Source organism: Brienomyrus brachyistius, chromosome 2, assembly GCF_023856365.1.
Source record: "Brienomyrus brachyistius isolate T26 chromosome 2, BBRACH_0.4, whole genome shotgun sequence".
Lineage (NCBI taxonomy): Eukaryota > Metazoa > Chordata > Actinopteri > Osteoglossiformes > Mormyridae > Brienomyrus > Brienomyrus brachyistius.
In genome coordinates this window covers 12318701-12335048 of record NC_064534.1, presented here as the reverse complement: position 1 = coordinate 12335048, position 16348 = coordinate 12318701, and the positions used below count along the sequence as shown (strand labels likewise).

Here is a 16348-nt window from a genome sequence, read left to right as displayed (position 1 = left end):
TGTGCGCAGAAGTGGGAAGTTCAGGTTCAGAAAGTACAAATCCAGATCAAGATTTTGGTTCAACCAACCAGTTTAAACTGGTTTATGGTTTACAATTGGATGGATGTAACAAAATCTTGACCAGGATTTGTACTTTCTGAACCTGAACTTGCTACCTCTGCGTGCATGTATCCTGTCTTGTGGTCCGCCCCCCCCCCCCCCCGATCCTGTACTCGATAAACGGATGGAGGATGATTATATGGATGTTCAATAAAAGGAAGAATCTAAGAAATACAAATATAAGACACCAATTCTACTGAAATGAATCGACATCCTTCACTCCACTGTTATTATTTCTATATTATTAAGAAGTGGGTGGAGATCTGCAGTGGTACTTTGGTAAACACTGTTGCCTCACACCACTGGGACCATGGTTTGAGTCTCTGTCCAGGTGCTGTGTGTGGAGTTTACATGTGTCCCCTGTGTCGTTGTGGGGTTTTCTCTGGGTACTTTGTTTTCCCCCATAGTCCAAAAACAGGCCAATTGGAATGACCAAATTGTCTGTAGGGCTGCCCTGTGATTGGTCGCTGCCTTGGACCCGTAGGCTCCAGACACCCACGACCCTGAATTGGACAAGCAGTTACAGAAAACGGACGGGTGGAGACCTCCGCCTACATTATTACATTACACTGCATTCTAGATGACAGAGGAAAAAACAAACCTTCGCAATTAAGGTGTGTAACTGTAAAATTGTGAAAACTGATGCTCAAGTTTGGTTTTTGAAGGCAACTTTTCTTTATCCACGAATATACTGAGCACAGAGAGTGTTTTCAATTTCTGTCTTGATATCTGTTCAGACGATTCAAATGCAGTAAAAAATGAGACAAATTAGCAACCAAAACACCAATTGTCTTTGTCTGTGCTACAAACATTTGATGTGTTTAATATGAATCCCCCCTTTCGTAGTGTGGTGAGTAGTGAGCAGCAGGACCTAGATGTGCCCCCATTGGTCTGCTGGCAACAAAAATCCCTCAGCTACACCCCTCTGTAATTGCTCCCTTTGGGAAGGGGGCGGGTTCCAGAAGAGTAATCTCTGGTCCCAAATGCTGCATAGCAATCAGTAGCACAACAAACCATGTGACAACATCAGGGAAACCAAATTCAAGCTGTTCCACTCTGATTAGCAGACTCCCCCCCCCTCCCCTGTGAAGATTGTGGAGTTTTATATAACCATCTGCTTTTTTACAAACACATCCTGTGCAAAGTCAAGGGAATGACTTTGAGAAAACGAGATTTGCTTCCCTGCTTAGTAACCACTTAATTCACAAAACAGGATCGCCATAAACGAACACAAATTGATGCAAAGAAAGAGCCGGGTTCGCCTGATTAAACTACAGAACAGCAAAACTCAGCCAGCATGTGAACATACTAAGGCACAGAGAAGAGGCTACGGGGCCAATTCTCCCTGAAGCCAAGAAGGTGACATCTGAGCTGGCAAGGACATTGATGCCACATGCTACTGTACCCTTAGCTACTGAGCATGTGCAGTAAAGCATGGCGGCTTAGCGGGATTCCAGGGATGGAACAGTGCTGGGGCTCGACACGTGAGGCTGAAAGAGGTGACTTTCCCTTCATTACTTTGGTACATGCTGCTTGCGTTCTTATGTGTTCTATTCACCCTTGGCATCCACACATTAAGTCCCATCCAGGGTGTACCCCAGCTTTGTGCCCTGTGCTCCCCCACAAGCCCGACCTGCAGCACAAAAATGCATGGATGAAAAGACGGATAGCTATACGTACACAAATGAATAGTCACACAGGCGCAGTACTGAAGTGTTAAGTCTTGGAAACCTCGAAATAGCCAGCATTTGCTAGGACAACATCTACACAGACATGCATAGCATGACTCAGTTCACAAGTTTCGTGAGGAACTCACCCGGCACGTCTTCACGGCCGTTTTGCAGCAATCCCCAAAGATGTTGGATGCTTGTGGTTAGTTGCTTTGCGTTGACTCGCCTTGCACAAGTGTTACAGGATTGGCATCCGTGTTCAGGCCAGGTAATTTGTCTGAATTGTCCTTCACTTTCCTTCTTCGCTAAATTCTTCTTTCACAATTCTGGGGTGCGTTTCAAGTTATTCGAGCATGACCTGGTCATCCTTAATCCCGATGAAATGGCACACCCTTCAAGCATGCCGTGATAGTCATGCTGGTTGAGGTTGCCATGGATTTAGTAAAGATCACCAGCATCAAGCAAGTGCACTTCTACTTTTATCTGGTGCTTTATACAGCAAAGTTATGCTTTGATCAAAAAAAGAGGTATATATACCAAGGGATGCAACTCCATCTCTAAGCATTCATCTCCAGTTAGCCAGTAGTACGACTTTTTATTCGCTGGGTATAAAAAATAAATAAAAAAAACAGTCAACACCTCCCCAACAGTTCTACATAAAAAGATGCTTAAACCTTTTAAATTAAATTTGGCTTTGAAAGGGAGTAAAAATCACAAGACGGGCATTATGTAATTTCCCTTCCTCTCCTTTTAAATATGTAAAGTCGAGCTACTTCTGCTTCTCCAGTAAGACAGAAGAGTCTGACTATTTTCTGGGGTAAATGCAAAACAAAGGGATACTACGGTAAAAATCCAATTTGTCTCTGGCACTTCATAATCAGTAATGTCACCTTTATGCCACAAATAAAACATGAAAGGGTTAAGAGCAGCACAAAGCACTCGCTTCTTGTCACAGACGTGACATGGTTGAAGGAGAAGCACTATTTGCTTAAGCTGAAGGTGCCCAGCCTCAGTAAACATTGCTGCAGGGAGGAGAGAGGGAGAGGAACCCATATGTCTGAGCCATGTTAGCCCGTGTTACGAAACCCCGAGAGCCTCACGCTGCTGGAACCAAGCCTTATTGGCTCTCGGTTATTCTTTCTGTTGGAGTTACGCAGCCACTCCCAAAAAAGGCCTGAAGATACCCCAAACCACATGACTCTTCTGCCTTGTCGAGGTGCCCACAACCTGACCACTTCTTTCTCCCTGAACCTTGCCAGGTGTCGGTTAGCGTGATCCGCACTGCGTCTCAGCCACAGTGTAACGCGCTCCGAAGCTTTCCGCTGGTCGTTTTTCATTAAGCTGCCTGCTCACGCACCAGGGTGACATTTGCAGTCAATTGATCTGCAGTTGGTCAACTGTTTGGCCTTGTGCTCCACATGAATGTACAAGTACCATGGTTCAATATGCACTTCCAGAAGCTTCTGTGCTCTGTTTACAGTCTCCCCCTCAACACTTCCTATCACCAGAGAAACCACTGCTCCTGAAGCATGAAGGAATGTTTTCAAACTTAACATGAAATCCATAGTCATGGCTTTCAATATGTAAGTTGTTTTCACATGTTAACACACACACACACACACAGTACAAATATGTATGGAATAACCATTAAAAAATCTTGCAATTAATATACAAACCATCTAAAATACAATGAAAATAATGTTACATTTTGTGGTTGTTTCAGTATTATCAATGATACACAGTAGCAGTACCTGCAGCCAATGTGCCTGTTCACTGTAAGAGTGACTGTAAACAAACCGCCCCTCGCTACCCAACCCAATAATTTCAAGTAGCATGACCTCAGATAATGTTTACAAATTAACCCCTGTAAGCTACCACCAATTCTTTCCAGGACACCTCTGCCACCTCTCAACTTAGCTCCTTCTCACCAAATGATTGCAATATCCCGACAGCCCCAGTCTTCTTCAATACTCCTGCTACAGGGTTGGTGTGAAGCTGCTGTGCTCCGTGAGAACATGGACCACGAGGCCATTTAACGTGGTGAAGAGACACGTCTTCACAGACTAACGCTCAGCTCCACAAACTCAATCACTGCTCCTCTCTCTCCCTGCCAATAAATATCTAGGACGTCGGATTTGAAATATAGATAGAAGGGAAAATAATAGAAGGTACCACACAGATGAGAAATTCGAGGAACCAACAGGATGTTGACAAATGAAACCTTGGCACAAGTGACAGTGTGATACCACGCTCGTTAATCATCTTCCAGAGCCTCAGTAGTATATACAGCATCAGTTATACAGAGGGTGTGCTATTTTAAAAATAGCAAATGTACACTTGGACACTGAGCAATAAATTATTGCTGTCATCTGTTTACTCTTCTGCCATTAATAATACTACAAATTTGTAAGGTTGAGATTGCCAATCCTTGCCCAATCTTTTTACTAGTGAAACCTGATTTGAAAATAAGCTGCGTGCGACTTCGTGCATTCAATAAAATCAAATTTCACATGTAGGCAGCCCGCTGCATCCAGTGACGTAATGATCAGTGCAAATCTGACGAGAAATGAGCTTCCAATCTAGAAATGATTCGGTACTGGTGACACAGCAGTTAGAATCCTAAGCTATATTTAATATAGGTTAGATTCTATATACCAGAGGAAGATCACCATACCAATCATTATCCAAAACATCTTTTGATAACTAAGAAATCAACATCTATTTTTTTTTTAGGCTGTGTATCAAAGAACACATCAAGTGCCCTGTTGTTACCATTTAACAAATAACATTAATTCACATTAAAAAAAGACCAAACCGGAAGCTTCTTGAATTTGACCTCAGCCTCCTAGGTTGAAACCAAAAGAGTAAAGATAATGCTAATTAGGTATAAATATTGTTAAGAGAGAGAAGAGCCTTGAAGTGCTAATTGTTAGTCGTAAATAAAACAGGAAACTCATCGCCATGTTGTGTGGATTAATGCTTCCACCACGATGCAGGATCTAGCCCCTTAAACTCAATTAATAAATACTTTGAGAATAAAATCTGACCCACATTTCAAGTTTCTCCAGCATTCTTTCTTCTCACAGAAAAGCTCCTTTTCCCTCAAACGAATCAGGCGTACCTTGCTAAAGATAATTATGTGCCTTCAAAGGTTCGCACGCTGGAGCTGAAAATAATCCTGCAACATTAAAAATTCCGCTTAATTCTGTGAGAGACTTGGAAATATGTAAATCCGAATGTACCACGTATTCATTGCCGTCTCCTTCGGAAATTAATTAGGCTCCGTGGCTCAAAAGAAATCCAGGCCGAGAAGCCAAAACTGGGATGTGTGGATATTGTGGATTTAAAGCCAGAGCTGAAGCTGTGGAAGTCCTTTAAGCCAAGGAACTACATTTTAAACTGGACAAAAGTCTCTATCTGACGTCTGACTCCAGTTCACCTGGATTTCTGAGTGCCTCCACTGGGCCGTATTTTTGAAGTTGCACGGCTCTGTATTAAACAGGACAGCATGCCTAGAATTTATATTAAATTTGAATCAGCTGGATCCAATGTAATATTTCTGAGCAACCTCTTTCTTTAATGTATCCTGAACTCAGGCTAAAGCTTCGTGCTTTAGCAGTGAGCATTAGAACGAGAGTATAGCCTCACCGCATCGCATTATTGTAAATTTTTCCAAAGGCAACAGGTAGAATGGTGCTGAAGGCCACTTGAGATTGTTGCTTGAAATGAGCCTGTTGCCTTGTGTCAGCTAAGAAATTCAATAGAATTTATGCTCAGATTGTGGTTAAATGACTCAAAGGAAGAGGCCCTCCGGCAAGATTGTTTAGTATACCTTTTTATCCATAGAATATACTAGAATAAGCTCCAGAAGACTCTTTTAATAAAACTCTCTTGTGTGGGAGAGAGACATAGTACATATTTGATTTGTGCAGCACCGTAACACTGTCTGAGGCGTCTCACCGTCCCCTCCCACACTCCCACGCTCATCTTCAAAAATAAACACGGAAGTGAGACTCATTTGGGAAGTGAAGCAAGGCCTTAAATCAGACTGAACCATTTCTTAGCATCTCTTGTGTTGGGATATTAAGGCAACAGACAGTAGAGGTTTACAGCAAAATAAACAGAGCCAGCCAAACAGCATTTCCAAAACAAGCCCTTAAGTGTGCCCTTCAAGGCTTAGGCTTCCTTTGTTTTGACTTTAACAAGTTAAATGAGGAGCGAGCCTTTATATTCCGATCTGCTCCTGGTGAGCAGCTACTTCAAGCCCCAGAAGGACGCTCAGTTGCCAACAAGCCGGCTTACAGGTCTGCTCAAAGTTATTTAGAAGTGAAACACAGAGGTGCTCTTTTGCTGCCAGCCATTGTAAGTCTTTGCCAGTCTACATTTCAACTCGCGAGTCGTACAATCTGTCCTAGATATTGATATATTAAATGTAGGCCAATAAAACTCCCATGGTGATGAGGAACTGGCTCTCTTCAAATCAAGGTCACCTTAGTTGCACCATTAGCAGCAGATTGCCAAAAAACCGGCAGCGCTCGGCCACCTGGGTAGCCCGTGAATCGTACACGTAGAGACGTAGATCTGAATTGTAAATCCCCGGCTGAATGCTGACGGTGCCTTTAGCACGGAGGAATGGGGAACCATTAGCTGAGTCAGCATTTCGCATAACTCACTTATCATTTGCTCTTTCAGATGATGACTCTGTGTTAACACTGGTGGGGTCGATGCACGTAGATAGGAGCGGATACTGGTGAGAGGTGAGGCCTTTTGAAAAGGACGTGACGAAGAAGGAAGGGGAGTGGAGTATTTAGCGAGGCTAGTCAACGTCAGCACCAAAATATACTCATTGCTATTTAATGAATCATTATATGTCAGCGTTTCACAAGTAGGGCTAAATGCCTCCTCCTACAAAACACTTACACGGAAGACTTGGGTCTATAAATTTCTTCATTTGATGTTCCACAAAATCTAACATCTAACTTATCGACCCTACAGCCTTTCACAGTGAAATGCACGGCCCTTCCCAAGACTTGTAATGTCCACCTTCAGACTGCAGTCCCAGGACCTAAACCACCACACGACCCACAGTTGTACTACAACAGGTAAATTAATTAATGTCTAGTTCCGTAATTGTACACTGGAAGAAACCTACGCCTCATTTATTTCATCTCCATAAAGAAAAACAAACCCACGGTTCTCTGCCTGGTGGGGTGTTAATGTGTCACAGTCTGTGGCCTCTTACAATCCCCCGTGAGCGTCTTGCCAACACGCCTTCGTCTTCTCATTGCACCAGTGAATCATGAGAAGCAGAGGATGCAAGGCAGGGTAACAGTCTCTCTCAATGTCAGTATCACAGAATAGCACGTTTACCATTTACTATTACCTAACTGCCACGTACTCATTTTTACACACCGTAAAAAAAAAACAAACCATAAATTATTCATGCAGTCAGTCCTTTCAATAGAAATATGTGACTTAATACACATGCAGATTCAATATGATCCGAGTTACATATTTCTGGTGACAAAATTCAAAATCATGGTTACAGTCACAATTCCAAACCATCTTCAGGGTAGAGCTGCATCTTTAAAAGAGACTGTACACACTAAACATGCTCCACCTCCAAAATATTATCAAATCAATATTTCACCTTTATACGTTTATTGTACATTTCTGCTGCAGTTTTTCCTCAATATAAAAAAATCCAAGGGAATCATCCATGCATCAAAAATCTTCTGACAAAGATAACAATGACTGGTCCGTCTCAATCGCCGTATCCCTGTTAGCATGTGAGAGAATCATTTTAATTCATAAAAAATCTGAGGAAGTAGCAATGGCTGAACACACTCATTAGCACAGTGTAATTGACGGCACACCCCAAAACGGATAAGAACAGCCTAAGTAAATTTGTGACGGTCACTGATCCGATGTTTTGAAACCAGTTCCAGCAAACCGGAAGCTTAGTGTTAGCTGCCGTCTTCCATCTTGTCCCGCCTATTCAAACGGAGACGTCACCGGCTCAGACAATGGGGCTCGGGGGTTACACCAGACAAAGAGATTTAATTCAAGCCAAACAGAGGAGCCAACAAATGGCTTATGAAAGCTAAAGCCTCTTGAAGCTTTAGTTTGTTGCGACCGCTTCAAGCATAAATCATATTTCAGGGACGTTTTAAACTGTTCTGAGCCATTTAACGACAACCCACCAGCACCGAGAGCTCAAGTCTGCTCATTGACATGCCAGTACTCTGAGCTGGACAGTTCAGGTCCAGAAAGTACAAATCCAAACCAAGATTTTGTTCCAACCAACCGGTTGAGCACATTGTGAATGTGACTCTTTATACTCAACCGGTTGGTTGAAACAAAATCTTAGTCTGGATTTGTACTTTATGGACCTGAACTTTCCCCATCTGCCAGTACAACAGGTTACCTACATTTAAGCAAGTGGTCAGCTACAAATGTCCAGCTCCGAGGATATGGCATTATTTGAATACCTTTTGGATTGTGCCACAAACTACCAATGCCCTTTTAACCTGTTAAGTGTTACAGTGATACTTGTATTAATTATCTTGTGCTCACTAGCATCCTGTCCAGCATGCACCCCTGCCATGTGTCCCTTTGCTGCCTGAGACAGACTCCTGGGCTGTTCATGTACATCTAGATTCTAAATCTGCTCAGGGCAACAATCTTCTGTGTAGGACCAAGTCAGAGTTTCACCATAACAGCTGGGGCCATTTTTTTCCAATGTAGAAGTAGCACTTGAATTTGTATTTATTTATGGAAGTTAAACACAAAACTTCACCCGTTTATTTTTTTCATCATATTGACTGCAAGGGCCGGTGAAAAACACAAAAATACAAAACAGGTCCACCTAGGTCTGTTCTAGATCACCTAGGCTGTATCAAACTGAGTGACGCTCTGCTCACTGAGCATACACCTTTCTTATGGGAATAATGCTGAGCTTCTCAGTATATTACGGAGGAACCGGGTGCAGAATAAAAAAAATGACAGAAGTGACAGGGAACACATGCTAGTGGGCAAAACACTGATGGCTGAGGTACCAGTGAGTAACAAATCCAGACAAGAAAACAAACCAACATGGTGGATCAGAGCTGAATGTAAAAGCAGACGCGGCAGCAGGCTTCAGTGCAAATTACCTTAAAGCTCTCAATGGCTGCTCCGAGCATTTAAACGGCGAAGGCGTTTATGTAACTTTACTCATTCTCATTCCAATGGAAGTAAACACGAGCTGCCAACTTACATTACTTCACGCTCATTCAACAAAGGAAGAGAGCTGTCATCGAAGAAAAGCAGTGGATAAACGAGTATTATTGGAGAACATCGGGTCAGAGCAACGAGCAGGGAAGCCGGGTTTGAAGTGCTGTGCGTCTTTGGACAATACAAATTTAAGAACATGTCCTTCAGAGAACCGGTATCTGTAAACAGGAACTTCACAGACATCGCGCTTTAAAAGAACTGCACGTTCTAGACATTCCGCATGATGTCTAGAAACTAGCAAGACGGTAGAACCAAGTACCGCAAATTCATTGTGCTTCCTGCTCTCACATTTCCCCACACAAGAAGATCTAGCAAAATATTCAAGTTTGTACTAAAACATACTTTAATTCATTGAACCCGTTATGGTGACCATGTGCAGTCAGCAGTGCTACCATTTCCTATTTTGATATCATTATACTGTCATGCAACATCCCACTCCAAAGAGGAACATCAGTTATGAAAGAACAATTGCAAATAACCACAAAATAAGTGACAAGGAAAATAATTGACAAATGTGAGGCTGTGTATGAATCACTGATTCATAAAAAAAATCTAGAACAGAAATAGTCAGATTCACAGTTGCTAAGCCTGTGATGTAATCAAAATCAGTCTGTACTATGCAGAAGACATTCATGAAGCACATGTATTATGTGCAGGAATTGACACACGCAGTTCAGTAAAAATAGGTAACTTTTCATCAGACGATATGGAGGGTCAGTGGGTTGCCTCAGACCTCCAGGAATGCAGGCTTGATTCCTGCCCTTCTTCTCAAAAGGAGTTTGCATTGTTCTCCTCGAGTTCCTTCAGCTTCTCTCCAGGTATCCTTGCTTCCATGCTCCAGTGACGTGTGGTTTAGGGTGACCGGCGTTGCCAATCTGTGCATCCTGTCTGGAATGAACCATGCCCTGTATGTCCTGTGATGGACTTTTTTTTGCTAAGCGGTCCTTGAAGATGGATGGATGAATGGAGAATGAGTGCATTTGCAACAAAAAAAAATAAACCGCAAGGTTCATTACCTCAGGCAATGAGATAAATATACCCAAGTCAGTAAATGACAGGATGTCAAGTTAACCAAATCGGCAGGGAAAAGCCTAGAAAAAGACTGGCGAGAAAGCGATAGTCAATTTTAAAAAGGACAATAACCAAGAACCAGCTGACTTCCCTGGCTGCACCTTCCCCGGCTGCACTGCGTTCATGCCTTGGTGGGACACCAGCTGAACAGCGATGTCATTCATAAAAGGTCAGCCAACAGATCAGCAGCAGAGCACTCAGAACTGCACTGGCAGTGTGACGGTTTGGGGTGACTACTACTTATGGGGGTGCAAATCACAGCATCAGCGAGTCAATGAATTACCAAAATATTCTGGAGAAGAACATGAGCTTAAGACCCTGGAACTCAAGCTTCCACCATCACATGGATTACGGAGAAGAGATTTCATGCTTTGGAGTTCGGGGTCGAAAGTGAGAGCCCAGCACCATAGAAATGAAATGGCAAACCCAGAAGATGACTGTCCATGGAAAAAGGCACGGATCTGGGGCAGCTGAAGCTGTTTTGAAAGCAAAACCTTGCTGAAAATCTCTAAGATTCTCCACAAATCCTGATCAGCGTTTCTCCTACATAAAGATATTTTGCTCAATGAATAATGAAAAGCTATTTCGTGTTTGGCTGTTATTCTGATGATCCTCATTAAAATATAGGAATTCAGGTAAAGATTTTATGAGAACACAACTAAGAAACTAAAAAAAAAAAATAAATCAGACTCACATCTTCAAGCAGCACTGTAAATATAGATGAGTAAGAAATACTCCTCTCAGACAAATAAGCATAATACCACCGATTTCTTACCACGTTTTCACACCACTGGAGCAAAAATAAAAGGGCATAATTTATGCAGCTATTGCAGAGCAAACGGAAGCAGCAGCAAATAACAGTGAACAGAACTGCTAGGAGTGATATAAAGAGCGACTGACAGTTCTGCAATTAAAAAACGGCTAATAATTAAAAATGAGATTGCAGGACACACTTCAGATGTGGAGAGGAAAACAACAGCCATAGCCTCAAAAATAAAGCAACCTCAGAATTTTAATTTCAAAACCCGTGAAGCTTGGGAAGGTAGTATTGCAGTATTTGTTATTTTTTTGCTTCCAGAACTTAAAAAGGTCATGAATACCAACCCTGGGAGATGAGCCAGTCCTACAATATTTTGATATTAAATTTCAGTGCACGTGTTATATGTAATCTATCCTCGTGTGTCTGCGGCGCAAGCGAGTTGGAAAAATAACAAGCTGGCTGTGAGATGGTCTGCCCTTGCTGTGAATATTCATTAAAGGGGCATCCTTCGAACACCCAGGTGCCAAGCCCCTCCAGTGCCCCACTGCCAGCACCTCCGGGCCCGGCCGTTTTAATCGTGAGCCGAAAACCAAACATCAGTTGAAGGCTGACAGGAGCAGGGAGATGGGGCCCGTCAACGCCGACACTGATGGACGAGCCCCAGGCAGGCGGTACCTCTTGGGGATCATGCGGCAAGGCCTGATTACGGATCAGGCCCGGTGCTCCGGATCGCTGGCGCTGCCCTGCTGCGCGGCGAGCCGACCGAGCGAGCGGCCTCGGATGAAAGAGACAGGCTGTTGAGCCGGAAGGTGATTAGGGCTTGGAGGGAGGGAGTGCGCTCCCTAATCGGCACAGAGGTGGTCCTGGTGACAGGAAGTGTGAGCAGGTTAATGAGGAAGAAAAGAGTGTATTTCGGTGCTCCAGAGGCATTCCCATCGGGTGTGTGTGTGTGTGTGTGTGTGATGGGTGAGATATGAAGGGTGTGTGTGTGTAAGGTGAGATATGAAGGGTGTGTGTGTGTGTGTAAGGTGAGATATGAAGGGGTGTGTGTGTGTGTGTGTGAGAGTGACATGTACAGTACATTGTGGGCACCAAATGTCCCCACAATGTGATAATGACCTGTTATTTTGACATGTGGGGGCCATTTTTTCTGTCCCCAAAAGGGGAAATTCAATTTTATACAAATCTGTGACTGCAATCAAAAATCTTGTATTCTGTTTGGTTATTTATGGTTGAGGTTAGGGCTGGGTGGGGGATAAGGATGTCATTGTCGGGAATTGGGACTGAATGGGTAAATGAATGGATAGTGCCCACAAAGTTATAAGTACAGGTCTGCGTGTGTGCGTGCGTGCATTCACGTGAAACATCCATATCAGAGTAGCGGGGTGAGTGGTGATGGTAAATTATGATGAATTTGAAGAATTAGTCATGAATCTGACGATGTGGTAATAACTAACCAACACTGCCACCCACAACGAAAAAGATACTTATTTTCCTCATCACTACATTTTTAATTCCTCAACCGAACTGATACACTGCAGAGCAACAATGAAGCAGGCCAGAAGCATGATTAAATACACCAAATGAAGGTCCTTATGGAATTTACTTTGGTTCTGAATTCCACTCAATGGGTGCATATAAATGTCTATATGACCATTGTTGTGTTCTTGTGACATCATCTTCCAGTGCCAAAGTACAGTTCCAATACTCAAGAACCAAAGTACGGAGGGTGGTAAAATTCCCTAGATGTAGTTCTTGCCCCGCCCTAAATATCAAGGATGCAGAAAGTTGTATCCCTGCCAACGAGAACAATCCCATGATTCATTGCACCCCAAGTTCATTCTTGGAAGGCAAGTTAGCAAGATTGGTCTTCCCAAGAACACAAGTAAATTCCTTGCAATCTTGGTATTGATAAACATCCCATATTCAATAGATAACTCTTAAAATCTTTTGTTATTTTATGATTCTCTTTGTGGCATTCAGTTCCTTAACATTTGGTATTCCTTTGGTTCAAATAATTCAAGAAGAGCTATTCTGAACAGAAAAATACATGTTTTTTAAATATGGTCTCATACGAAATTTAACACAATTCAAGTTACTTGACATCTCCAGGTAAACAGGTTCACACCATTTAGCCCATGTATATTTATGACCGTTAAAAACAAACATTTCTGAAGTCATTCAGCAGAGATGACATGATGCACAGAACTAGCACGACAGCACAGACAGCATTAATTAGGTCTCCTCTGCTCTCAGCTTCTCCAGGCTGAAGTTCAGTTCCACAGGATCAAGTGCCTTGTGTGTGAGCTAACCAGCAGCTAAGATGATGGTCATCCATAGAGGTAAGACCATCGCAGAACCACCAAAGGCAGCTGATTCATCGGGTTTTACCTGCCTAGACCATTTAAAACACAAGAACGGATTTGATCCTCATCTGTAACTCCCTCCATGAAAAACCCAAATAAAATCAACACTAAGAGAGAGACAATTCCAGTCCAACTTTCCTTCGTTTAAAGAAATACCCCAATGATTATTTGTTTGAAGAATAATTACAGTGTCAGTCCCAGGCAAGTTACCAGCTCCTGCACAAGGCCGGACTGACAGCCTTACGTACCACACTGTTAAAATAGGAAATATGTTATGATGACAGAATCAAATAAAGCCACCAGGCACCAGATAACATGGCTGCCACAAACCAAACTGGACACGCGCAGCGCAAACATTCCACTCGACATCCAGCGAGTTACATGCAAACACAAATACAAGTAATACATTACATTACACTGTGATGAGGAAGCTGTTCAGTATTAATATTCCAATGATGAAACTTAATTTTCCTACACTGCAGTACTGATCCTGTTGTTGTCTTCATACAACCATGAACATATTAGCATTTGCCAATATTAAACTGACTGATCATGTGCCCTTTCAGAAACTTCACACTGCAGATGCATGCAGCCTATGTAAAATGCATGCAAAGCGTTTTCCAGTGACTGGAGTAGCAAACTGTACAAAACTGACAGCATCTGACCGGTGTCGGCCGCACTGTTTTGACCCGCGACTTATTGATCAGTATTCGCAGCTGTGATAATAAGCAGCAGCAGCTATCACACAGGCAACACCGCTGCATGTACACCGGCATATTTTTACTCTTTCAGAAAGAATTACTTGCAGTTTCTAGTGACAGATTCTCTCATTGAAAACAGCAGATTACAATAAACACTCCGCTTTTAGGAAAAAATATCGCAAACCGATATATCTCACACTTCAAACAAGTTTGGTAAAAAATGATCTTAAACACTTTAAAGCATTGAGCGTTATACATACTGTAGCCATTTCTAAACGATAGCGTATAAGTATATAATGGGTTGGTATTCTGTATTACGCATCGTTATCTCTGCTATCAGATTCTGCTTGCTGATATTAAAGGAAGACTGATAACATGCACAACCTTTAAAATACGCCATTGTCCGCATCACAATCTGAAATCCTACATCTAGCCACACATCCTACATCGCGTCGACCGCATTCCCGATAAAACAATACCCCCTTGTCCACAAGGTAAAGTGCAGCACAAATATTCCCTGCTATTGATATCCTATTTCGCAGCATGCACCTGTGTAGCACTGCGCTAAATGCCGATAACAGCTATATGCGTGCATACGTGTTAAATACAAGGAGATTTTTCTTTTCTAAACGATGTTTATTGGAACATCACTTTTGGAGCGCCTGTTTCTGCACATGTGCGTTTGTGCACACAAGCCTATCAATGCATGGGATTCACTGACATTGTCGTAAACGTTACTCTACCTGCCTGCCTGGTCAAACACCATTAATGGGAGGAGAAAAAAAAAAGGCGCAACGTTGCGGAGGAAGAGAAGGGGACCGAAACTGGAAAGAAAAAGCAGGTTTTTTTCCTTTTAAAGAAAAACGAGCCTTGATAATATTTAGAAAGCTTATCTTCGCGGTTTACCTTAAACGTCTGTTATCATCTCCTCTGGCGACGCGGCGCACCGGCAGTTCGCTCTCCTACCTGCAGGCAATCTGACACAACCGTGAACTACTAGGGAGGCAAGTGCTGGGCAGGAAAGGCAGGTCCGGAGCGCCTACAGCGCAAGCGTACTCTGCGGCCGCCATTCAACTGCATACACACTGTAGTGCAGTATCTGTCAAAAAATACCGCTCCTGGTCCCCACGGGCTGCCGCCGCGTCTGCGACACTGACAAAGTCACCCCCGGACAATCGCTGTCATACAAGGTCTGCCACAATGCAACAACCCATGTTGGTGTTTGTTACACACTGCGAAGCCGAAGCCATCGGGCGACAAGGTCCGTGTTTCGCACTAATTCATTGATCTATTCCCCACACGCCCTTAGCATACCAAGTTTCCGAACTGCAGCTGACACAAATCGAACTGGATTTACTGTATGATTGCTCTGAAACCTGCCATCGCCACACTGTGCACCATTAACTATTTGCAGCGAGTGAACTAGATTTTTTTCCCCACTCAGATGACATCAAAATAACAGATTATCCAACCCACTGCCTGCAATAATAGTAGTCTGAAAGGGTGGAGCATTTAATACTGAACAATAAAAATTAAAAGGCCCGCAGATTACTATTTTAGCTGGAAGCGCACGTAAATGTTTCGATGACATACAGCGCCGATCACTTTCATGTGCTGTGCCGAGTGGACAAATGTAAAAATAAATTAAGTGGGCGTTCGCGTTTTTCTACACAAACCTAACCAAATCAAGACATCTTCTTCAGCAAACCAGGTACACTAATGCAAGACTGATGAGAGGGATGATTTGGTGATGAATGTGCATCATCAATCGGGCCATTGCCCTTGCTGTAAATACTCTCTGACCGGCAATTCTCCGGCGTTAAGCTTTACAGTACAACGCCGGTAAGGCATCGCAGTTCCCCAGTCCGCTTACATACTGCTACTCATAACCTATTTAATGAGCTTATATTTCGCATTTCCGGATAACTTGAACCCAAAAGTAAAAATCTCATCCTACCTGTGTGTCATCAGTAGCGGCTCTATGCCCCTATGGACCACAGGGATCGGAGCGACTCCACCATCTTCCCTGCCTCTTACACCCGGCAGCTGTCCGTGGGAGCGCAACCCCTCCCTCTGCACTGTGACATCATACCGGATTACTGACTATGCCAAATGCATCTTTAAAAGAGGGCTCATCTCCCAAGCCTCCCTGTGTGTCTAAATGATCCATTAGCAGACAGATCTTTTCTTTTTTTTGCTTCAACACGCCTTTTCGATCTTAAGAGTGTTGTTCAAAGTCGTTTCTGAATAGGGACCCCAGGCTAATCGGTTTTACTATTGTGCACTGTTCCATTTGCAGTACTGATACGAGGAACTGAAATAGTGTTTCTATATGACTTTCCGATTAATGTTTCTGTTGACAAACATCTATTAGCCATGAGAATAAAGAGTACAACTAGGTTCAGT

At 43.0% G+C, this 16348-nt stretch overlaps 1 protein-coding gene across 7 annotated transcripts in view; it reads right to left on the bottom strand.

Annotated features, from left to right (window-relative positions):
* apba1a (amyloid beta (A4) precursor protein-binding, family A, member 1a) overlaps window positions 1–16061 on the bottom strand; it is a 57016-nt gene extending 40955 nt beyond the window's left edge. For 2 of the 7 annotated variants that reach the window (XM_048991886.1, XM_048991936.1), the window contains exon 1: window positions 15900–16026. The gene's annotated coding sequence lies outside the window, so the exon portion shown is untranslated. Of the gene's footprint in view, window positions 1–1915; window positions 4480–14848; window positions 15143–15899 lie in introns of those variants that run through there. The other 5 variants (XM_048991901.1, XM_048991918.1, XM_048991909.1 and 2 more) reach the window with 4 other exon arrangements.
* Window positions 16062–16348: the final 287 nt, after the last annotated feature.